At 37.7% G+C, this 21,220-nt stretch overlaps 1 protein-coding gene across 3 annotated transcripts in view; it reads left to right on the top strand.

Moving 5' to 3' along the window:
- Positions 1–21,220, top strand: part of NEK6 (NIMA related kinase 6) — a 128,534-nt gene that overhangs the window by 13,203 nt on the left and 94,111 nt on the right. The window contains exon 1 of one of the 3 annotated variants that reach the window (XM_074211605.1): positions 1–21,220. This exon is cut by the window's left edge and continues 9,735 nt beyond it. The exons of the other annotated variants lie outside the window; for them this stretch is intronic. The gene's annotated coding sequence lies outside the window, so the exon portion shown is untranslated. 3 annotated transcript variants of the gene reach the window in all.

Here is a 21,220-nt window from a genome sequence, read left to right as displayed (position 1 = left end):
AAATAAGGTACTTGCCTTTGTCCCCTTCATTTCCTTTAAAAAAAAATGGGACTTTAAAATTTGAAGATGAGTGTTCTCAGAGTAAGTGGAATCCCTGGGTATACAACTAACCTTAGTAACAGTACTTAATTCAGGAGGCAGATGTTTTGTTAATTATTTACACAGTGTTTGCTGTAGTTCACTGCTCCTTGAAGAGTCTGGCATAATCAGAGGTTGGGACCTGTGAGCAGCTGTCTGTCACAGATGGGGGGTGCAGGGGAGGGAGGGCAGCACAACTAGGTGAGAAGTCCTCTTGTCTCCCTTCCAAAGCTTCCTCTGGCTCAGAACTGGCAGAAATAATCCCAAAGATCTTCTCTCAGAGAAATATGATATTCACAATGAGCATGAAGAATGCAGCTGGAATAATTCAGTTCTGTTCAGTCATTGAGTAAGTGTTATGTGTAGATCACTCTGCTAGATAGTGGATAGGACATGGTCCTTGTCCTTGTGGAGTTTACAAACAGGGGTATATTGACACATAATCAGAATATGAAAATATACTTGGTACTTCAGAGAGAGTGATAGAGGAGCGTATTCTGTGAGATCTGAGGAAGAATGTTATTTTTGACTAGGGAATAGGAATTCAGGAAGGAGGAAGTGACAATTGAGACCTAATGGGGAGAAAACTGTCAGTATAATCAATAAAAATCAGAAAAATCAATAAAACATACATAGCATTATATTTTAAAACTGAATCAATATGCAACCCACAGGAATCCATATATACAGCTCAGTGACACCATAGTGCTGATAGATTCATACACCAAACTGTCAGAGCAGGAAGCAATCTTAGAACATAGAATATTAGAAAACAGGACATCTTATGTACCAGAACAACCAAACACCCATGTGCAAATACTCATAAAGAGGACATTCATTTATCCATAGAATTTTAGTCTCTTAAGGGCACATGCTATTTCATTTCTATTTTTTGTGTTACCAGTGCCTAGCATATAACAGGCACTTAAATTGCATTGATTCATACTGTATGGCTATGATCAAGATCTTCAATTTCATCCTTGTAGGGAATTCCATTCATGTATTTGGGTGACTTTGTAACCTGCAGATACACCAAGGGATACAGAGAATGTATCAGAAGCTGGATTTGAACTCAGGTTTTCCTGAATCCAAAGCTATCCATTATCCACTAATTCATGTCATCCCCTCTGTGTGTGTGTGTGTGTGTGTGTAAGTCTGATTACATTGTATATCTATATCAACATAAGTATGTGTATAATTGCAGTATATATTATATGTATGTCTATCATTGCAGTGTATATATTATATATATGTATAGTTGATCTGAAAGCTGATGCTCAGGGGAAGCAAATCTTGGGTAAGGGGGAAGTAAAGATCATTTAGAGGCTCTTGAGGAAATTCTCTTCACCAGTGGTATCAAAAGCAAAAAAAAAAATGGGAGTAACTAATCAGTCCATAAGAATCCCTGTGGACTCAGTCGCATTTTGACTTCATTTTTAAAAAGTATTATTTTCTGTGTTTCATTGTATTTTTTTTTTGTATTATGTTTCCCCAAGTACATTTTAATCTGGTTGAGAGACAAAGGAGTCATGGGGGCCCCATCAGGCAGCATGTTTGACACCTTGACTCTTCATCATTCCACTAGATTCTTTGATTTAGAAATGTCCTGCTTCAGGCTGTCATGATGGATTACAGTTTGTTTGAAGATTCTAAGAGATATATCCTGGTTTTAGGCCCATAGAGAGTCATTGCCAATCATTGTGTCATGCTGTTTTTAAGCTTGGTGGGACATTGACCTTATCAGGTGGAATAGGAGCCACCTGGGAGAGAAGAAAGTTCTCCACTAGATTCCAGGGATCCATATCCTAATTTTGGCTCTGCTTCTTATTTACTTTGTGCTGTTGGCAAGTCATTTAACCTCATACTCCATCTATAAAATGATGCTATTGAACTAGATAGTCTCTAAGGTCCTTTAAGAGCTAACATTCTATGTTCTCATATTAGCACCTATTTAGCAAGAAATCAGGCAGCTAGATGGCTCAGTGGATAGAGTGCCAGCTCTGGAGTAAGAAAAGACTCATCCTTCTGAGTTCTAATCTGGCCTCAGACATTTACAAGTTGTGTGACCCTGGACAAGTCATTTAACCCTGTGTACCTCAGTTTCCTCATCTGCAAAATGAGCTGGAGAAGGAAAGGGCAAACCAGGAAAAGCCAGAAAGAGTCAAACATAACTGAAATCAACTAAACAACAACAAAAAGCAAGATTATAATAGAGATTGGATCTGTGATTTCATTGATGCAGGAACTTGCATGAGAAAATTCCCTCTACCAATGCAGGTTTGGGACTTTCTCTGCAATTTATAGTGTAATACTGAGAGGTTAAGAGACTTGCTCAACTTCACCTAACCAATATATGTTAGAGGTGAAACTTGAATTCAGGTCTCATTGTCTCCTAGGCCAGTTCTCTATTCACTCTACTATGATGCCTCTTAGCATGAATAATGCTGGAAGGATGAGCTAAAATGCTTCTAAGCTAATCAGTGACAATTGGAAGCGACCAGTTAGTAATTGATTTTCCATTGCCACACCTATAAGTCCCTGGTAGAATCTCTTTCTGCTCTTACCCCAGAGCAGAAGCTTCCCCAGAGACAATTTTCATTAGGTTGGTTGGAGGATGCCTTTAGTGTCCGGCCCCTAGATTGCTAAATACAGCTCTACTCATAGTCTGTGCTCCAAGGTTCTGTTTTGCTCTAGTCTTCTATGATCTGAGGTCCCTTTCCTTTAAAGCTCTGTGTTCTAAGGTCCCTCCCAGCTTTAATGTTCTGTGTTTTCTCTTAGAAACTTCTAGCTCTCTTCCTACCACCACCACCTAAAAAGCAAGTTAAGAATAGGGAATAGAATTTGGAAATCTATATAATGAAAGCTTTACTTTCACACTTTGGGGGGCTCTAACCAGCCCTTTGCCCTAAAGAAGGTGAGCATTTTCAAATAGAACGTGAGACTACTAAACACTTAAAAATTTGATATATTGATATTCTGAAAAGGAAACTAATGTTTAAAAGTGCTGTAACATATTCTGATAATCAGATGACATCTGTTTGAAATATTTATGAACTGATGCTACTTGACAATAGGGGAAGAGAAATCTGTGAAAGTCATTCTGGTGGGTGCTCAGAAGAAGCAAATGAATTTGTCTCATTATGTTTGATAAACAGGATTCCTAATCTAAGATAAAAATCAATAATCGCTCATACATCACAGCAACCCAGCTATATGTGAAGGCATTTTCTCTAGACCATTGGGGTCAAACTCAGCTATAGGCTGAATATTGACTTGGAAAAATACAAATGAACATTATCTATGTTTTATTGTATTTTTCTTTATTTTGTTCAGTTTTTTTAATTTATTACTGTACCATGAATTAGGAAACCATATCAAATCTTTTCTTTCTCTGCATTTCTCCTACCTCTTTTTCTTTCTAATAATTGAGATCTTAATAGGGAATCTTAAGACTATAATAGACTGGATAGAAGGAAAGCCTCAGTTTCTTCATCTGCAAAATGGAAATAGTAATACTTATATTTTCACACTTACTCTTCATACACACTCTATAATCTAGCTTCAGTGACTTATTTGCTGTTTCTGAATCTTGTCCAGTAGACCTGGCACACTCTGTTGCTTCACCTTGGCCTCTTACTTTCCTTACTATGAATTCCTTGAGGACCTGTGTTTAACTTAATCTGCATTCCTATTAGGGCAGCTAGGTAACAAAAATAAATTGCTGGGCCTGAAGCTAAAAAGACCTGAAATCAAAACCACTGTTTAGTTGTGTTACTCTGGGCAAGTCACTTAATTCTGCCTCAGTTTCCTCATCTGTAAAATGAACTGAAGATGGAAATGGCCAACCTCAAATGGGTTAATGGAGAGTTGGACAGGCTGAAATGATTCAGTAACAGCAAATATTCCTATTTCTTAGTATAGTGTACTAAGTAAACACTTAATAGATGTAAAGTAGTAAACACTTAATTGATCTTTGACTGACTACTTTCCTCCCAAAGCTGTTGTGAAGAAAGTGCTTAATAAACTATAATCTCCATAGCTATTATATCATTATTATCTTTATGATTCCAAGCTTCAGAAACATTATCTTCCATCTACTTAATTTATATCCTGCAGGTAACTTCTTATTTATATATTTCCCACACTCATTGACAGCAGGGACTGTTGGGGTTTTTTGGTTTTGTGTGTGTGTGTGTGTGTGTGTGTATGTATGTATGTGTATGTCTGACTGTCTTTATATCCTTAGTGCTTAACACAGTGTTAACAAATAGTAAGCACTTAATAAATGCTTGGTAATAATGCAGTTTCCAAGGAGGCATCCTATTTGGTTGGGTAATTGGATGGAAAATTTGTGGGCACCCAATCAGCTACTGATATGGATCTAAGATGAGGAAAGAAAAGTCAGGGATATGCTGGGCAAGTGAGTTATGTCCTCTAACTTGCCTTCTCTCTCTCTCTCTCTCTCTCTCTCTCTCTCTGCCAGTCTCAGGATATTTTCCTTTGACATCATTTCTATACAGTAGTTGGGGTTCTGTGCAGACTATAGATATGTGGCAGTATTTCTCTTCTCCTTTCCCTATCCTTAGTCCTTGCCTCAAAGAATGCTGCCCTCAATTTGATTTCCTCAACTCTTTAACAAAAAGAGACTGCATTAGAAATCATATCTATTTGGCTCCATGCTTTCTTAAATTACAAGGATCAAAGACCAAATAATCAGTGACCCTATCAGGATGAAGGCTGAACAGGTGACAGGGAAACTTTGGGCTTCACCAGCACATCAACATTCTCTGACTCCTCAAGCCCTAAACTTAGAGAGATCCTGGAGAATCACCAGAGTGAGTTTGGTAGTCTGGGAAAGTCTAGTGAAAATAATGATGTAATTTCCCCCATCCAATTTCATATATATTCTAGATTAAAAACCCCCTACCACAGAATGTTAGATTTGGAAGAGGTCTTAGGACAGAGCATGTCAGAATGCACTATGTTAGACCCGGAAGGGACCTCAGAAATCATCTAGTTAAATCCTGTCATTTACAAAAAGTAAAAATGAGACTGAAAGAGGAGAAATGATTTGCCCAAGATTACTCAGGGGACCAGTGGCTGGAACATGGGTCTCCTTATTCCCAGGCAAGTCCTTCTTATATGCATCTCTAGGGGAGAGCTTGCACAGTTACAGGAAATAGGATGTTGTCATATATTTCTCACTTGTGAAATGGAGCCTTTGTATTGATGACAAGAAAAACGGTTGTAGATAGTTGGGATGATTCTGTTTGGCTGACTGACCCGTCTGCTTGCTCATCTCTGCTGGGAGGGGACACATCAGGGAAGGGAACAGAAGCTGCCTTGTTCCTGGCAGACTCCAGTGTTTTCCTCTCTCCAGCTACAGAGCTAAGCCAAGTGTCTTCCTAAGATAAAGAGGAGAGACAGATAGAGACAGACAAAGAGACCCACAGAAACACACAGAGAGGCAGAGAGTGGGAGGTAGAGAGGGAAAAGGAGAAGAGAAAAAGAGAGACTGATGAGTAAAGAGAAGAGAAATGGAGATAGAGAGTGACAGAGGAGAGAGGGAATAAGAAGTGAAAGGTTTCTTAGTCACTTGGAACTTAGATAAAAGTCTGGATTCTAGAGGTCTCAGAGCCTGCTGAATGTTTCCAGAAGTCCAGCTGCCCCTTTCAGTTGTCCTGCCTGCTTGTCATATAATAGTGAATCCCAGATTTGAGACCAGCTAATGATATAGGAATAAGAAAATAAAAACTTACATTTTTGTAATCCATTAATGTTGATTTACTTTATTTTACTTAGAGCATTCTCTGACTGAGACTCAGAGAGTATGACCTGGGAGCTGCACACCAGTCTTCTTGTCCAGTATTTTTTGATAGATAATACCAAGGACCCACTAGTGGCATGAATTAGTGGGATTCAGAGCTACATACTGCACTCTTTGTTGCTATAATTTAAGGCTGCATGTTAATTCAACAAATATTTATTAAACTACTACTATGTAAAAGTCCTCCAAAGAGTTCTGGGCTAGGAACAAAAAGACTCAGGACCCAACCCTGACTTTCTTCATCATGTGATCTTATACAAGTCATTTAATTTCTGATCAATACTTTCTTCATCTGTAAAATGAGGCAATGATATTGATGTTTACTGGATAAGTTCTCATATGGCTCTAATGCATCATGTTCTAATATTTTAGAGAATAGGGTTTGAATTCTGGAACAAATCACAGCACTTTTCTGAGCATCTATTTCCGTAACCTTTTAGTTGATCTCCATGCCTCAAGCAAGTCTCACCACTCCAACCCATTTTCAGCTAACAAAGTAACAAAATAATTTTTCTGGAGCACAGGTCTGACCATGTCACCTTCCCACTCAGTAAATGCTAGTGACTCCCTATTACTTCCAAGATCAAACATGAGATCCTCTGTTTGGCTGTTAAAAACTTGTGAAAACCTAGTCTTTTCCTACCCTTCAGTCTTTTTATATTCCCTTCCATGCACTATATAATCCAGACACATTGCTTTACTTGCTGTTCTTCAAATGTAGGGAACATCTTCCATCCCCATGCTTTTGCTCGTCTCCCAATTCCAGAATGTTCTCCCTTCTTGTCACTACCTCCTGGCTTCTCTGGCTTCTTTCAAAAGGGCTGGTTAATGCCTTCGGAGATTATCTTCTATTTGTACTTAGTTTTTTACATGTTACCTCTCAGTAGACTGTAAACTTCTAGAGGGCTTTGTATCCTTAGTACTTAATAAATCTTTGTTGACTAATTTAAAAGAGTATAATAATATTTGTGTCACCTCTCTCACAGATTTCTTATGAAGTGGTTTGTGAATAAAGTACTATAGAAATGTGTGTAGTTATTATTATTATTATTATTATTATTATTATTATTAGATATAGTTCCTGCCATTAGGCATATTTAATACATTAGAGGAAGGGGCAGTCAGGTGGCACAGTGGATATAACATCAGTCCTGGATTCAGGGTGACTTGAGTTCAAATATGACCTTAAACACTTAATAATTACCTAGCTATGTGACCTTGGGGAAGTCACTTAACCCCATTGCTTTGCCAAAAAAAAAACCCAAAATAAATATCCATTAGAGGAGGTAGAACATATTTAAAACAAATTAGAATGTAATTAAGTTTCTAAGAAAGAGAACTCTTTGGATTGGCCAGAGAAGGAAAGAGAGATGTCCTTCAAGTGCAATACTTGGGGAAGACTTCATGGTGGATATTGGATCTGAGCTGAGCCTTGAATGAAGGAAAGAATGAGATTGTTCAATTGGGGTGTTTCATATGTTGGTGGCAGGGCACAATATAAAGAGGCCAAAAGTTATTGTTTCTGGATTTCTACTCTAACAGTGAACTATTTGTGTACATATCATGAGTCTACTCATCTTTAGGGAGTTTAGAGAGTAATTTTTAATTTGACTATGTTCCTTTCTCCTTGCAAACATCAGTCATTCAGTTTATAACATCCTACAAAGGAGCATGGATTCTTGATGAAATCGAAATAATTATTTGTAATCAAAACCACTGAGGAAGTTCTTTTAGTATCTGTTAAGATTTGCTAAGGGACTTTTTTGGTATTCCCTATAATAACAAAATGAATTTTTAAAAAGTCATGTAATTTATAGAACTCTTTACTTTTAAGCATCATTTGAATCAAAGAACTATGAGTGTTATTGATGCTTGGATTCAGACTCAAGTATTTTGACTTCCAACTACAGACTGTAAGAACATATGATGCCATAGCTGAGAAGACCTCAGAACATAGAAGGTTAGAATATAGGACTTAGCATGATATACCTTGGAGTGTAGAATGTTGGGACTGAACAGAGTCTTACAACATTGAACCTGCATGTTGAAGGCTATCTAGTCCAATGTTCCATATTTGATAGAGGAAGAAACTGAGGCCAAGATGAGTTAACTTGCTTTAGGCCACAATATCATCTCAATTAGTAACTGACTTCATGTTTAGTGCTCTTTTTACTCCATCATATTTTAACTGTGCAGTGAATTTTCTGAGAAATTAATATTTGGTGCTTAATTTTAGGGCTGAAAAAATTAGTTTTCAGATGCCTTCAGAAACTTTTTCCTTTCTAAATTGATGATCTGTGCTTGGTATTTGTCTTTGTGATTGGGGCAGGAGAAACTGAGTCAGAAAAGGTTAGTTTTAAGAGTCCCCAAGACGCCTCATGGCCATCTGTAAAAACGATAAGATTTTTTATCATGTCTGGAAAAGGCTTTTTTTTAAAAAGCACTCTTATGTCCAGCAGCTGGCAAACAATACTTAAAAAAAAATAAAGAAGGAAACGTTCTGTATTCACAAATGGTTATAAAGCACTTAAATATATCTATTAAAATCAAGAGTCATGAAGGCTAAATGTTGCAGCAGAGAGCTGTTTCTGTCGCTCCCTGCAATGGGGAAGCCTAATCTTTGGGGCTTTCTCACCCTTTTATGCTTTTCCTGTTGTATATTTGTAAAATGAAGCTTCTGCTGGCAAAAGCAGGTTTTAGCAACTGCGACGGCTCTTTGAGGATCTAATAAGGCCCCCAAGGAGCCTGTGTTCCAGTTATGCTTTTCTTCCCCCCCAGAGGGAAACTGATTTTCCTTCTCCTGTAGAAAAAGCCGCTTTCCTAACACTTTGGGCTGAGCGCACCATAGATCTTGCGTCCTATTAACGGAATTACAGCCATAACTTCTGGAAGACAAAATTAGCCCTTTGGAATTGGTGGTGGGAGGGGAGCAGAAGAAGCTGTCATGCCATTTTATCTCTGGAAGGGAAAACTTTTTTTTTTTCCAAATTGATTACTTAAACCTTAAGGAGTGTAGGCATACAGATCAAAGAAGAAAAATAGCAGAGTTGAAGGCTGAGCAGACAGCTTGGATTACCTTGCTCTGACCTCCAAGATATTGGCATCTGGACACCTTTTCAACATAGTGTAGGATGAATAGCACTATGTTTGGACTTAGGAGTGTAGCCCTTAGGGTCATAGTGCTAGAGCTGAAAGATATCTCCGAAGCTCTCATGGATCCAAATTAAGATGAAACTGAGGCCCAAGGATAGGTGACTTGTCTAAAGTCATCCAGATAGTGTCTTCAAGAAACGAAAATTGAAGTCTCATTTCTGCCCATTATTTGTTTTGTGACTTTTGACATGACCCATCACCTCTAGCTTAAAATCTTCAATGGTAAAATGAGGGAAATAATATTTGCATTATTTATCTTACTGAGTCCTTATTATCTTTCCTTGGAAAGGAACTTAGAGATCATCTATTCCAATGCACCCATTTTACAGAGAGGGATCCCAGAGACTTGTACATATGGAGAGTGCTCTGACTTCTCATCTTATGTACTTTGTACCAGAACTTTCTGGGGTTAGTGAGAATAGTGTTTGTAAGTTGTTCAGACATTTCAGTTGTGTCCAGCTTTTTGATACCCAATTTGGGATTTTCTTGCCCAAAACAGTGGAGTGGTTTGTCATTTCCTTCTACAGATCATTCTACTCTTGGGAAAACTGAGGTACATAGATCACACACATAAGTATCTGAGTTCAGATTGGAATTCAGGTCTTCTTGACTCTAGACCCAGCACTTTTATCCACTGCACCATCTCTATACTCTCAAACTTAAAACTACTCTTTAAATGTGAATTGCTTTTCCCTTCCTTAGGCATTTAATGAGAATTCACCATATTCAGGGTCCTATGCTAGGTGCCATTGTGCTGCCCAAATAAGGTAGTATCGTAGAGAGAATCCTAGTCTGGAAGTCAGAAGACCTGGGTCAATAACCCTGTGAAGAAAATAATGCTAATGTCACTATTCTCATTTTACAGGGAGAAAACTAAATCTGACACAGTCACCAAAGTGGTATAAGCTCCTGTCATATTATCCTTGGACTATACTGTAGTCTAATGGTTAATCTTCCTGCTTCAAGTCTCTGTTGGCTTCACTCCACCTTTCAGTCAGCTGTCAAAGTGGTCTTCCTAAAGCCCAGGTCTGACCAAATCACCTTATTCAGTAAACTTCAGAAGTTCCCTCTTATATCCAAAACCAAATAGAAAATTGTCTTTTGGCATAAAAATACTTTCATGACCCTTCCCAGTCTTCTTACACCTCAAACCGTTTTATTCTCTATGATCCACTGGCACTCGCTTCCTTGCTGTTTTTCCCATAAGACCTTCTATTTCCCAATTCTTTGCCAAGGCCTGACTCCTCCCTCTACCCCCATGCCTGGAATTCCCATTCCCTGGCTTCCCTAGATTTCTTCAAGTCTCAGCCAAAATCCTTTCACAAAAAACCTTTCTGGGTCCCCCTTAATCTTTATATCTTCCCTATGAAATTGATCCTGTTTCTGCTTTATTTGTACATAGATGTTTGCATCTCCTTCAGTAGATTGTGAGCTCCTTGAAAGAGGAGATTGTTATTTTTATTTCGTATCCCTGATGGTTAGTATAGTGCCTACAAAGTGCTATGGAAGTGCTATAGCTTAATAAATACTTTGTGACTTCAGGTCTCATAGTGTCTTGGCAGAGCCAGAACTAAAAATTACCCCAGACTAATGCTCTTTGTACTTGGTTTATTCATTGCTGTCTTTTTTTTTTCCTGTAAAGGAATAAGAATAATAGTTCTCAATTCAATAATACTTTATTTACAAAGAGTGCTGTGTTGTCAAAATAGCCCTTTGAAGTACACAGCACAAAGTATTATTATCCCTATTTCAATGATGAGGGAGACTCAGAAGGGGAGGATGTTTGCCCAAAGACACAAGGCTGATAGGTGCTAGAGATGGGGTTAAAGCCTAGATTTCCTGTCTCCCGGTTCAAGGCTTCCCTGAACCCACTTCCTTAAAAGCACATACTTTGCAATGTATCAGGAGTGATGTAAGAATAAATTAGAAAATATGTAAAGCTGTTGGAGCTTTTCTTTGGGGTGAGTATTCCCTGAGTTATTTTTCTGAATTCTAGATTTCTTAATATATTTCTTTTTTAGTCAAGGAAACTGTTTTGAGTTCTGGGATGACAGGGTAAAGATGATGGGGAAGGGTGAACAGAGGCCTACCTCCCATTTAAGTTTCCTGCAATACATTTGTTTTCAAAAGACTTAAAGGCTGTCTCATTAATCTCCCAGAGCTCCTATTCCAAATTTCACTTTGCTGATTTTTAGTTTTTAATTTTTTTGGTTGAAAATTTCAAGAGTAACTAGCAGAGTCTTTGAGTAATGTATTTCATAAAAGAATACATACTGAAATTCAGAGGGAACTTTAGAACCTAGAACATAGTAAAATTGGAAGGGACCTGGTACGTAGAATAGTAATAGCAGGAAAGGGACTTTAGCATATAGAATGTAGATTATTCATTTCTTTAATTCTTTCATATTTGGTAAACAAGCTTTTTCTTCTTATGCCTAATAATATATTTTTAGTTATCTGAGTCTAAGTCTTAATCTCACTATCTGAAGCTCCATCAGAGCAGGACTCATCTAAACTTTGTCTCTCTGCAGTAACTTAGTACTTTTAGAATGAATGTATAATTTGTAAGGGTACCTAGAATATATGTGACATTTACAGAGGTGAAAACTGAGCTATAGAGAGGTGAAATTGTCCAAGGTCTAGGTCAAACCAATACTATGACAGTGCCAGAGCTGCTATCAGAACCTGGATTTTCTATCTCCAGGTCTAGCTTTCTGTTCACCACAACATAGTAGAGCAAGTATAAATGACTAATGCTCATTCTCTGAACCTTCACTTGCTCATAAGGGATCAGAAGGCATCCCAAGAATGGGAGTGTTAGCATATAATTGGCACCATAGTTTATTTCCAAACTCCTAAGGCTGAAAATATGATAGCTCCTTTTCCCAGAGTATAGAGTGTCTTATGAAAAAGGATTAGTCATATTTGATTACATGAAAAAAATTTTTTCTTGCTCATCATAATATCAATTCTCATGTTGTGCTTGACTGGCCTCATGGTCTCCCCATGCTCCATTAGTTATCCTTAGGGCAAAAATTAAATGTTTTTACACAAGCGAAAAATAGCTGCTTCCGTTTGGCTAAGAGGTGCAGGATCCAGATGTTCTCGAACGTTCTTCTTGCAGCCCCAGCATCTGGCTGCTTTGCAAGTTTTGTAGGGAGATTTTATGAGACAGCTTTGAAGTAAGTTGTGGCCTCCAATCACATGATGGCTAAAGTTGCATAATTTTGGAACTTGATTTTATTTTTTTGTAAGAAATATAAGTATAGTTTGAAGAGGCAGCTCAGTTCAGGGGGAAAAAAGCCATAGACTGGGAGTTAGGCGGCTTAGATTCCAGGCTCATCTCTTCCACTAGTTTGCTGTGAAAACTTTGAGTCGGTCATTTTCCTATTCTGGGCCTCAATCTTCCCATCTGAAAAATGTAGATAATGCTATAAATGCTATACACATCCTAGGAAAGTTGTGAAGCTCAAATAAGATAATGTATGTAAGGACTTTGAAATACCTTGTCTGACCCTCAGCTTCATCATCTGCAAAAGGAAGCAGAAAATGTAAGCTAATATTCTTCTACCAGCCTTTTCTTTTTTTAAAAAAAGAACTATATTTATTTTGACATTCACTTTTTGAATTTTGAGTACCAAATTCTCTTCCTTCCTCCAGGCCCTCCCCCATCCATTGAGAAGGCAAACACAGTGATATCAGTTATATATGTGAACTCACTGAAAACATATTTCTTTGATCATTTCCATATTGGTCAAAAAACTCCAAAACAAAACAAACCCCAAACCAAGAAGCATAAAATAAATGAAAAAAGGCCATTGGCCTTTTCCAATGCCTCCCAAAGGTGTGGAGCTTTTCTTTGCCCTTCTAAATAGTTATGTATATACTTATATGTTTATATATTGTGTCTCTTCAGTAGAATGTAAGCTTCTTGAAGGCAACCACTGTTTTTTTGCTTTTGTACCTCCCTGCTTATATCAGGCAACTAATAAATACTAATTGGATTAGAGGTGACCCAGATTCTAAAAGAGGAGATAACTTAGTGGAAGCTGGAAAAACTTCATTTTGCTCATCCTTTGAAGATCAGACTAACCATGTGAGGAACTGCTCAGAACCAGAAAGTTGTCCATGAGCCAATGTTGTTTTGAACATAGCAAACCTATAAATGTATCTATTAAGGTGTGGGGAGACTGAGATCTTCATCATGGAGAAAATGCTTACAGTGATGAAATCAAGGATTTTAAAGAACTAGAAATCTCCTAATTAAAACAGATTTTTCTGGTGCCCGGGAGGCTTGGAAAGGGGTAAGGAGCATCATCAGGTAAGGAAAAGAAGAGTCTAGCTATGTCCTTAGGAATCAGAAAATCCCAACTTTTCACCCTGGCTATGAAGACTATCCCTAGCATACCCATGGGCACATTAGTCAATATGCTTTATGAGTCACCTCCTAAACTATGGTAACACTGTTAGCTCTTCACAGAGAAAGGTGCTGAGAACAACTGTATTTATAAAGCTGTTGAAAAGGGAGGAACCATCTGACCACTTTGTCTTTTCATCATCTAGTTTAGTTGTTGGTATGGTTCAACTCAAGGAATGTTGGTTAATTTTTTAATTGTATATACATATATATATATATATATATAATATCTTCTATTGAATATGATATTCTTTCTTTTTTTAAAAAGAATTATTTATTTTGCAAGGCAATGAGGTTAAGTGACTTGCCCAAAGTCATACAGCCAGATAATTATTAAGTGTCTGAATCTGGATTTGAACTCAGGTCCTCCTGACTTCAGGGCTGGTGCTCTATCCACTATGCCACCTAGCTGCCCCAAATATGATGTTCTTTCAGGGTTCCTTGGGAACAATCTAGTAGGGAACTGTGAGCCATACAATAGTACTAACAAGAAAGCATGGAAAATCCACTGGACTGGGAACTGAAGAACTGGGATTCTAGTCTTAGTTTCCTTTCTGGTTCTTAGGTTCCTTATCTCTAAAAGAGAGGATGTTGGACCACTGAGAGCACTCTTCCTTCTTAAAAGAGTCTAGTAATCCTAGCACTAACAATCTATGAGTTGGTGACTTTTCTAAACTTTAATATTCTGTGTCCCATGTTCCATTGTTCAGTTTTCAAAGTTTTTTTTCACCTCCAACATTCTGACTTTCTTTTGTGAGAAGGATACATTATGCCATAGAATTGATCATGGCAGGGATCAGAAAAGCTTTGTGGAGGAAGTAGCATTGAGGCTGGACTACAGAGGATGTCAGAGATTGGGGCATCCTAACTGCACAAATAGATCAGAGCCCATAATAGTGTGTATACACCATCTATTTTGGATGCCCAAGCAATGATCTTCAGGGCTGGGAAATGCATCTTTGATTAAAGATGAGATAGATGCCCTTTAAGATGAAGTATGTGTTGGGGGCATTTGAGCATGGGGTGGAAAGATTCCAGGTAGAAAAAGTTTTTTAATGATATTATTCAAATATTGGTACATCCTGCTTGCTCAATTGTCTCTAGGGAGCTTGGAACAACTTTAAAGGTACTGACTTAACTCAGGTCTTTTTGCTCCCAGGTATAAAAGCAGTGAATCTCACAGGGTCACTGTTTGTTCAGTGATTATATAGTGTTGACATAATAATGTGGGAAGAAAACACTGGGGAACTGGACTTCTTTTAGTCTAACATTTAAAGTTAATGGGTTTTAGTGTCTGGCTGAAGTGGGGTAAGGACTGGGCATCTCCCCAGCTCTGTTTTAACTCTTGTAAAGAGTTTGACTAAACCCCACCTACATTTACTTTCTTTTTTTTTTTTTAATGTTTCTTTTTCATTATGAATTTGGCAGTTATCACAAATAACCATTTCAATATGCAAAAAGAAACAACCAAATAGATAAAAAAGAATTGTATAAGAAACTGATCTTTTTTCATATGCATGCATTTTGTTTTAAAAGAAATCATACTTCTGCTTGTAAGAGGGAGTGTGGGAATAAGTTCAGGGCAGGGCTTTTAAAGGTCCTTTATCCTCTAAGTGAGAGAAGTTGTCAACTTCTTCATTTGGAGCTTTGAACTTTCTTGGCTGCATCTATTGAGAGTGGCAAACCACCTTCCTACCCACTGCAAGGCTAGCAGCAGATATTTGGATGTGTGTGATTTGAAAGATGAGTAGGACTCAAAGGGAGAGCAGCCATCCAGAAAGCTGAGAAGCAGAAAAAGGAATTTTAGAGATATATGGCAAAGAAGGGAAGCCAAAGAGAGGCAAGAAAGGGGAGCAGAAAGTGAGACAGAAACAGAGACCTAAAAAGAAATGGGCAGAGACTGCAGAAGAAAGGAGGGACAAAGAAAAAGGAGGCCAAAGAGATAAAGGAAAAATAGAAATAAGACAGAGAAAGGTTGGGAGAAGAGGAGCCAAGGAGGGAGAAACAGGAATGGGGGAGATTGAGAGAGGGTAACAAGGAACAAGTTAAGAGAGCAAAGGAAATGATGCCACTCTGCAAGAGACTAGTGCAAAAAGAGAACCAAGCATGAAATCAAGTACTAGAGTTCCCTTATGAATTTGAGAGAAGCCCAAGAGGTGGGCAGAATCATATGTCATAAGGATTTGACTACTAAGAACCTAGCCTTTAAAATAAAACAGTGAATACCTGAGTCATTTTGACTTACCATGCATGTCCTGGGTAAAATGCATAGACCTTTGTGTGACCTTTCTCTTGAGTTGGCAAACCTGATGTAACAGAAGCACTAGAGTTAGGTTTGTCCTAACTTCTACACCTTCTTACTCTATGACTGGGTAAGTTAGCTGCCCTCTGTGAGCATCTCCTCCTCTGCAAGATGGGGTCATAAAGTTTGTAATAAAGTATTAAGTGTTGTTTCAATTAGACTCTCCTTTGAGTACAGCCCTGGAGTCCTGAGAAGCTCAAAAAAGTCTAAGAATGGAGCCTGAAATATTTGCCCAGTGGCTTAATTATCCAATGATTCCCACAAAGGTTCCTGGGGATGCACACTGTAATGAATGACTGCCGATTGGGGCATGGCAGTGATGAGGTTTCCATATGATCTTGGGGGGGTCAGCAGAAGAGCCCCTGAACTTGGCGTTGGGGACCTACACTTGAGCTCCTGTGATCCTGAATGAGTCATTTGATCTCGTTGAGCATATGCTTCCTCACTTGTCCAATGGGGGATAATCATTCTTGCACTTCTTACCCCCAAGAAGACTTAGTAGATTTAAACATGGGGAAATGAGAGTTTCTACAATGACAGATGCTACCAGACTGTACAGGATTTGGTTGTGGCCTATGTCCATCACTAGAGAACTCACTTCACTAAAGGCAGAGATGCTTATCAACCCAAAGTCTGCCATGAGGAGATGAATTTGTTTCAGCCACTTAATTTCCAGGAGGTATTGAAGACTGCTTTGGTAAAGACAACAGTACTCTCACCAGTGACATTATATGGATTTTTTAAATAGTTAAGTCAGCACTTCAAAGTTTACAGAAGATGCTTTGCACTCATTTTTTCATTGAACTTCACCCCACACCTGTGAGACTGAGAGGGCAAAAAATATTGTCCCTATTTTATAAATGATGAAATAGGCTCAGACTAATGAAATGACTTGTTCAAGATTTTAAAGCATATATGAAAGGGACTCAGAAGGAGAACGTATCAGGGCAAAGATGGGATGTGAAACCAAGTCCTCTTGCTTAATTAAGCCTCAGTTTCCTTTTCTATAAAATAAGAATATACTTTCCACAGCACTATACCACCAAAAGGAAATTAGATATTTATCTACTTATTCTAAGTATGTCCTGAGACATACTTGTTTTTTCAATAAAATTTTGGAACAGGTAGGAAGATCAGAGAAACCAATAAGACAATCTTGACTGGAGATGGTCTTTTCCCTTTCAGTACTAATATGTCCTAAAAACAGACCACCTCAGGTGTTTCTTGCAAATGCTTTTTCCTTTTCCTAGTCTTCTTAGATTTTGTCAGTTCTGTGTTATGTAAATGGAAGCTAATGAATGTCTAGCTTGGAAACAGCCAGACACCCAGACATAGATGTTTCTGGAACTTCCCTAGGGTGGTTGAATCCTGTGTTGTAATCTGTACTTTTTTTTTGTTTTTTTGTCTTATCATTCCTCTTTGTACCTCTTCTCCCACCCAGTTTTTTTTTTCCCCTGGAAGTAAAAGATAATGTCTTATGAACTAGACTCATATTTTATGTTCCAACATTTTATGACCTAAGGTTCTATCTAGCTATTACTATTTTATGTTCAATGGACCCTTCTGGTTCTTACATTCTACATTCTCTAGTTTAATATTATTTACTATTCAGATATTTGAAGACAGTTCAGTCTTTGCTAGGTTAAACATCTCTTTTCCTCAACATGTTCTGATTGAACATGGTTCTTAGTCTTGGCTGTTCTTATTGTCTTCCAGCTTTTTAACATTCCTTCAAAAATGTGGTATTTGAAACTGAATTTGATATTCTGTGAATCTTAATTAGGGAAGTTTTCTATGGGATTATCAACTTCATCTTGGATAGTACACTCTATCAGATTAAACTGAGGAAGATTTCAGCCTCTTCAGTTTATGCCTTTTCTCCTAACCCAGTGCTATTCAATTCATTTCATGTTCCACAATTTGTTCAACCATTTGGTGGATACTCACTTTGTTTTTAGCTTTTTTGTTAGCACCAAAAATGCACCTCTGACTATATTGTTATATGGCAGAGCCAGGATTCAAACTCAGGTTCTCTAACCCCATATCCTCTGCTTTTTCCATTCCTCACTGCTGCTGTAATTGAAACCTAAGATTGCATTAGCATTTGGGACCTGATTTGTAATACTGTTAACTCATGCTAAGCTTGTGATACATTAAAAATTACCCCGTTTGTGGTTGACTTTTTTTCCTTTTCTGTGAATTACCATTAAGCCACAATTTTCCTATCCTGGGCTTGTGCTTAGTAGTTGTATATATTGCCTCCTTGTTCTTGGAGTTTCTTTCTCCTTCCCCATACCTGTTCATACTACTTTGTGCTACTGGCTAGGAATTATATCATTTGGTAAGGGCTCCAGATGGGCGGCTGCAGATGTGCTGGGGAATCACTAATTATGTCTCTGGAAGCATTTCAGGGGACATCTGTGGATTTTATTTGGAAGGTGGGCACCTAATGATTTAATACAAGGGAGAATACTAGTGTCATGATTCCAGTTTTCAGGGTAGAACAATTGACTGAGGTCATGTTTATATCCTTTTTTCTAGACTAATCTGTCTGCTACTTGAGAATTTTGAGTAAGAGATCTTTTCTCCTTTGTAGGAACATCAGAAAAGTTTATATATATATATATATATATATATATATATATAGAGAGAGAGAGAGAGAGAGAGAGAGAGATATTAATATAGATAGCCATATACACATATGATATATAATACAGATATATGACATATTTGTGTATATAACTGTCTATATGTAGATCTTGATGATTTCTCCATTCAAACTATTTTAATTAATTGGGAAGGACCTTAAAGGTTATATAGTATATAGCTCTTCGTTTTTCAATAGGGAAAACCAAATCCCAGAGAAGAGAAATGACTTAGCTAAGGTTTTATGGTCAGTGAATTTTAGAACATTGAATGTTAGGGCTGGGAAATATGAAAGATTGACAAGTTTAAAAAATAGAGTATGAAAGGAACTTTATGAAATACTGCAAAGAAAAATAAAACAGAACAAAACATCCAGAACTTATAGCACAGAGTACACACTAACTATGACCACAAAAGGAAAAAAAATAATAAATGAGAATTAATGGACAGAGAATCCTGAGAGTGACTTGAAGCAATCAAAAGTTAGGACATTTTATGGTCAAATTTAATTTCTTTAAATATAAATGAGATCATATATGTAAAGCATGTTGAAACCACAAAGGACTATATAAATGCCAGGTATTGTTAAAAGTTGCAAAGCAAGTTGGTTGTATTTTTTTTTATATTATTTATGATAGATCACTCCTGAGACAGCATGGATTGAACAAACATAACTAAGAGATGGTGTAACAGAGGTAAACTTGGAAATAAAGACACTTTAATGTATTTTAGAACATATTTCATAGAACGTTATCACTGCCAGATACCATAGAAGATAGAATATTAGAGTTAGAGGTTATTTAAAAAAAAAAGAATCCAGAATGTTAGAACTGCCAGGAAGGATTCTTTGAATAACAATCTAGTTTCATTTTTCTTTTGAAGAAACTGAGGCTGAAAGTAACCATTGGAAGTTAACGACAGAATCTTGACTTTAACCCATTTGATCTTAACGTGATGTTACACTTCTACTTAAAAAATTTATTGGGGTGGCTAGGTGGCTAGTGGATAAAGCACCGGCCCTGGAGTCAGGAGTACCTGAGTTCAAATCCGGTCTCAGACACTGAATAATTACCTAGCTGTGTGGCCTTGGGCAAGCCACTTAACCCCGTTTGCCTAAAACCTAAAAAAAAAAATTTGTTGATTTGAATGGAATTGGTCTCTTTTATGAAAGGTGTCTGATCAATTAGGCAAGCCAAGATCCTAATTTCTTAATTTGTAAAATTAATGTCTTAGACTGACTGATTTCTAAGGTCTCATCTAGTTCCAACATTGTGTTCTAACATTCTCTGTTCTGAGATTGGTTCCAACTCTAATAGTCTGATGTTCAAGGGCTTCTTTCAGTTCTGACATTGTATTTTCTTAGGTCCCTTTCTAGCATCCTATGATTCCATTGTCCAGGTCTTATTAATAAGTACTGTGCTTTAACTGTGAGGTACTCAGCCATGGACACTCTAGAAGGGGACCCTGGGGCCCTCAGCATCCGGCAATAATTTAGTTCCACAAAGAGGCTTTCTTTTCCAAAGCCCTTCTGCATGATGGATGGGATTGAAAGGTTGATCCGACTAAATTGCAATGTGAATACTAACGACAGAGATATTTCTGCTGTGAAATATTCTTACCATGTATCCTAGCAGTGGTGTAAATGCTGTAAGATAATGGACAATAAAAGTCACTCACAAATAATACTCTCCTAGGACCTGCTTGCCTTTCTTGCCCTGGGTACACTGAAGCAAGGAGGTAATGTAGTCATGAGCAGAGATAGTCATTTAAATATATGGGTTATATCCTCAAGATCTTGTCAGATTTATTTTATTGTGGTAGAGCCATGGGGGGAGGAAGAGAAACCAGGCAGTAGAGACTATGAGACACATCACTAATCTTGTGGTTACTTGGTAAAATGTTTTGGCATCATTTCACTGTTTCTGAGAGGCTGTATCATATGGAAGCTTCATTGGTCTTCTCTGGGAGCTAGAGGGGAACCCCAGGGCTGCTTCTGGAGACTGATGCCTGAGCCATAACCTTTGAATTCCTGGTTTGTCCTCTGCTGGGTGGAGAAGAATTGTGGTGTTCCTTATTTCCATTTTCAGACTGTTTCTGGGCAATGTTACAGGAGTTGTCTGGGCTACATGTGGAGGTAACTCAGTTTGTTATATTGTATAGAATAGTGGGTAAATATGTGGAATTGTAGAATGTTAGCTCTGGAAAGAAAGAACTTTAGAATTCAGAATGTTAAAAACAAAAACATAAGAATAATTAACATTCTTATAATCTTTTAAATTGACAAAGAACTTTTCTTCCCAACAGCCCTGTTTGGCAGGTTGATGCAAATAGTTGTTTACCCATTTTACAGATGAGGAAGTCTTGGTTCAGAGAAGTTACTTGCACAACATTACAAAGCCATCAAATGTAAGATACAAAATTTCAAAATCAGATCTGACCCAAGTCTAGTGAGGTTCCCTTAATACCATTTTAGAACATGCAGAATCATAGAATGTTAGAACAAGCAGGAACTCTAGAACATGGAAGACTGGATTACTCCTCTATCTCTCCTGGGCAAAAGGGAATACTGACTAGAAAATACTTCATTTTATATAGTTTGGGAAATTTAGGCCATAAGAATATTAGTGATTTGCTCATGTTTATATGGTAGAGTAGTTGTGGAGAGAGAACTGGTGTCTGATGTCCTCTTAATTCTCTGTCCACTGGTCTCTCTCTGCTGTATTTTGGGCATTATTCTAGTTGGTACAAAGAAGAACTCAAATTCATCTGGGGTAGGAGGAATGTGATATGGATATAG

This window comes from Macrotis lagotis, chromosome 1 (assembly GCF_037893015.1).
Source record: "Macrotis lagotis isolate mMagLag1 chromosome 1, bilby.v1.9.chrom.fasta, whole genome shotgun sequence".
Classification (NCBI taxonomy): Eukaryota; Metazoa; Chordata; class Mammalia; order Peramelemorphia; family Peramelidae; genus Macrotis; species Macrotis lagotis.
This window is presented reverse-complemented; position numbering and strand designations above follow the sequence as displayed.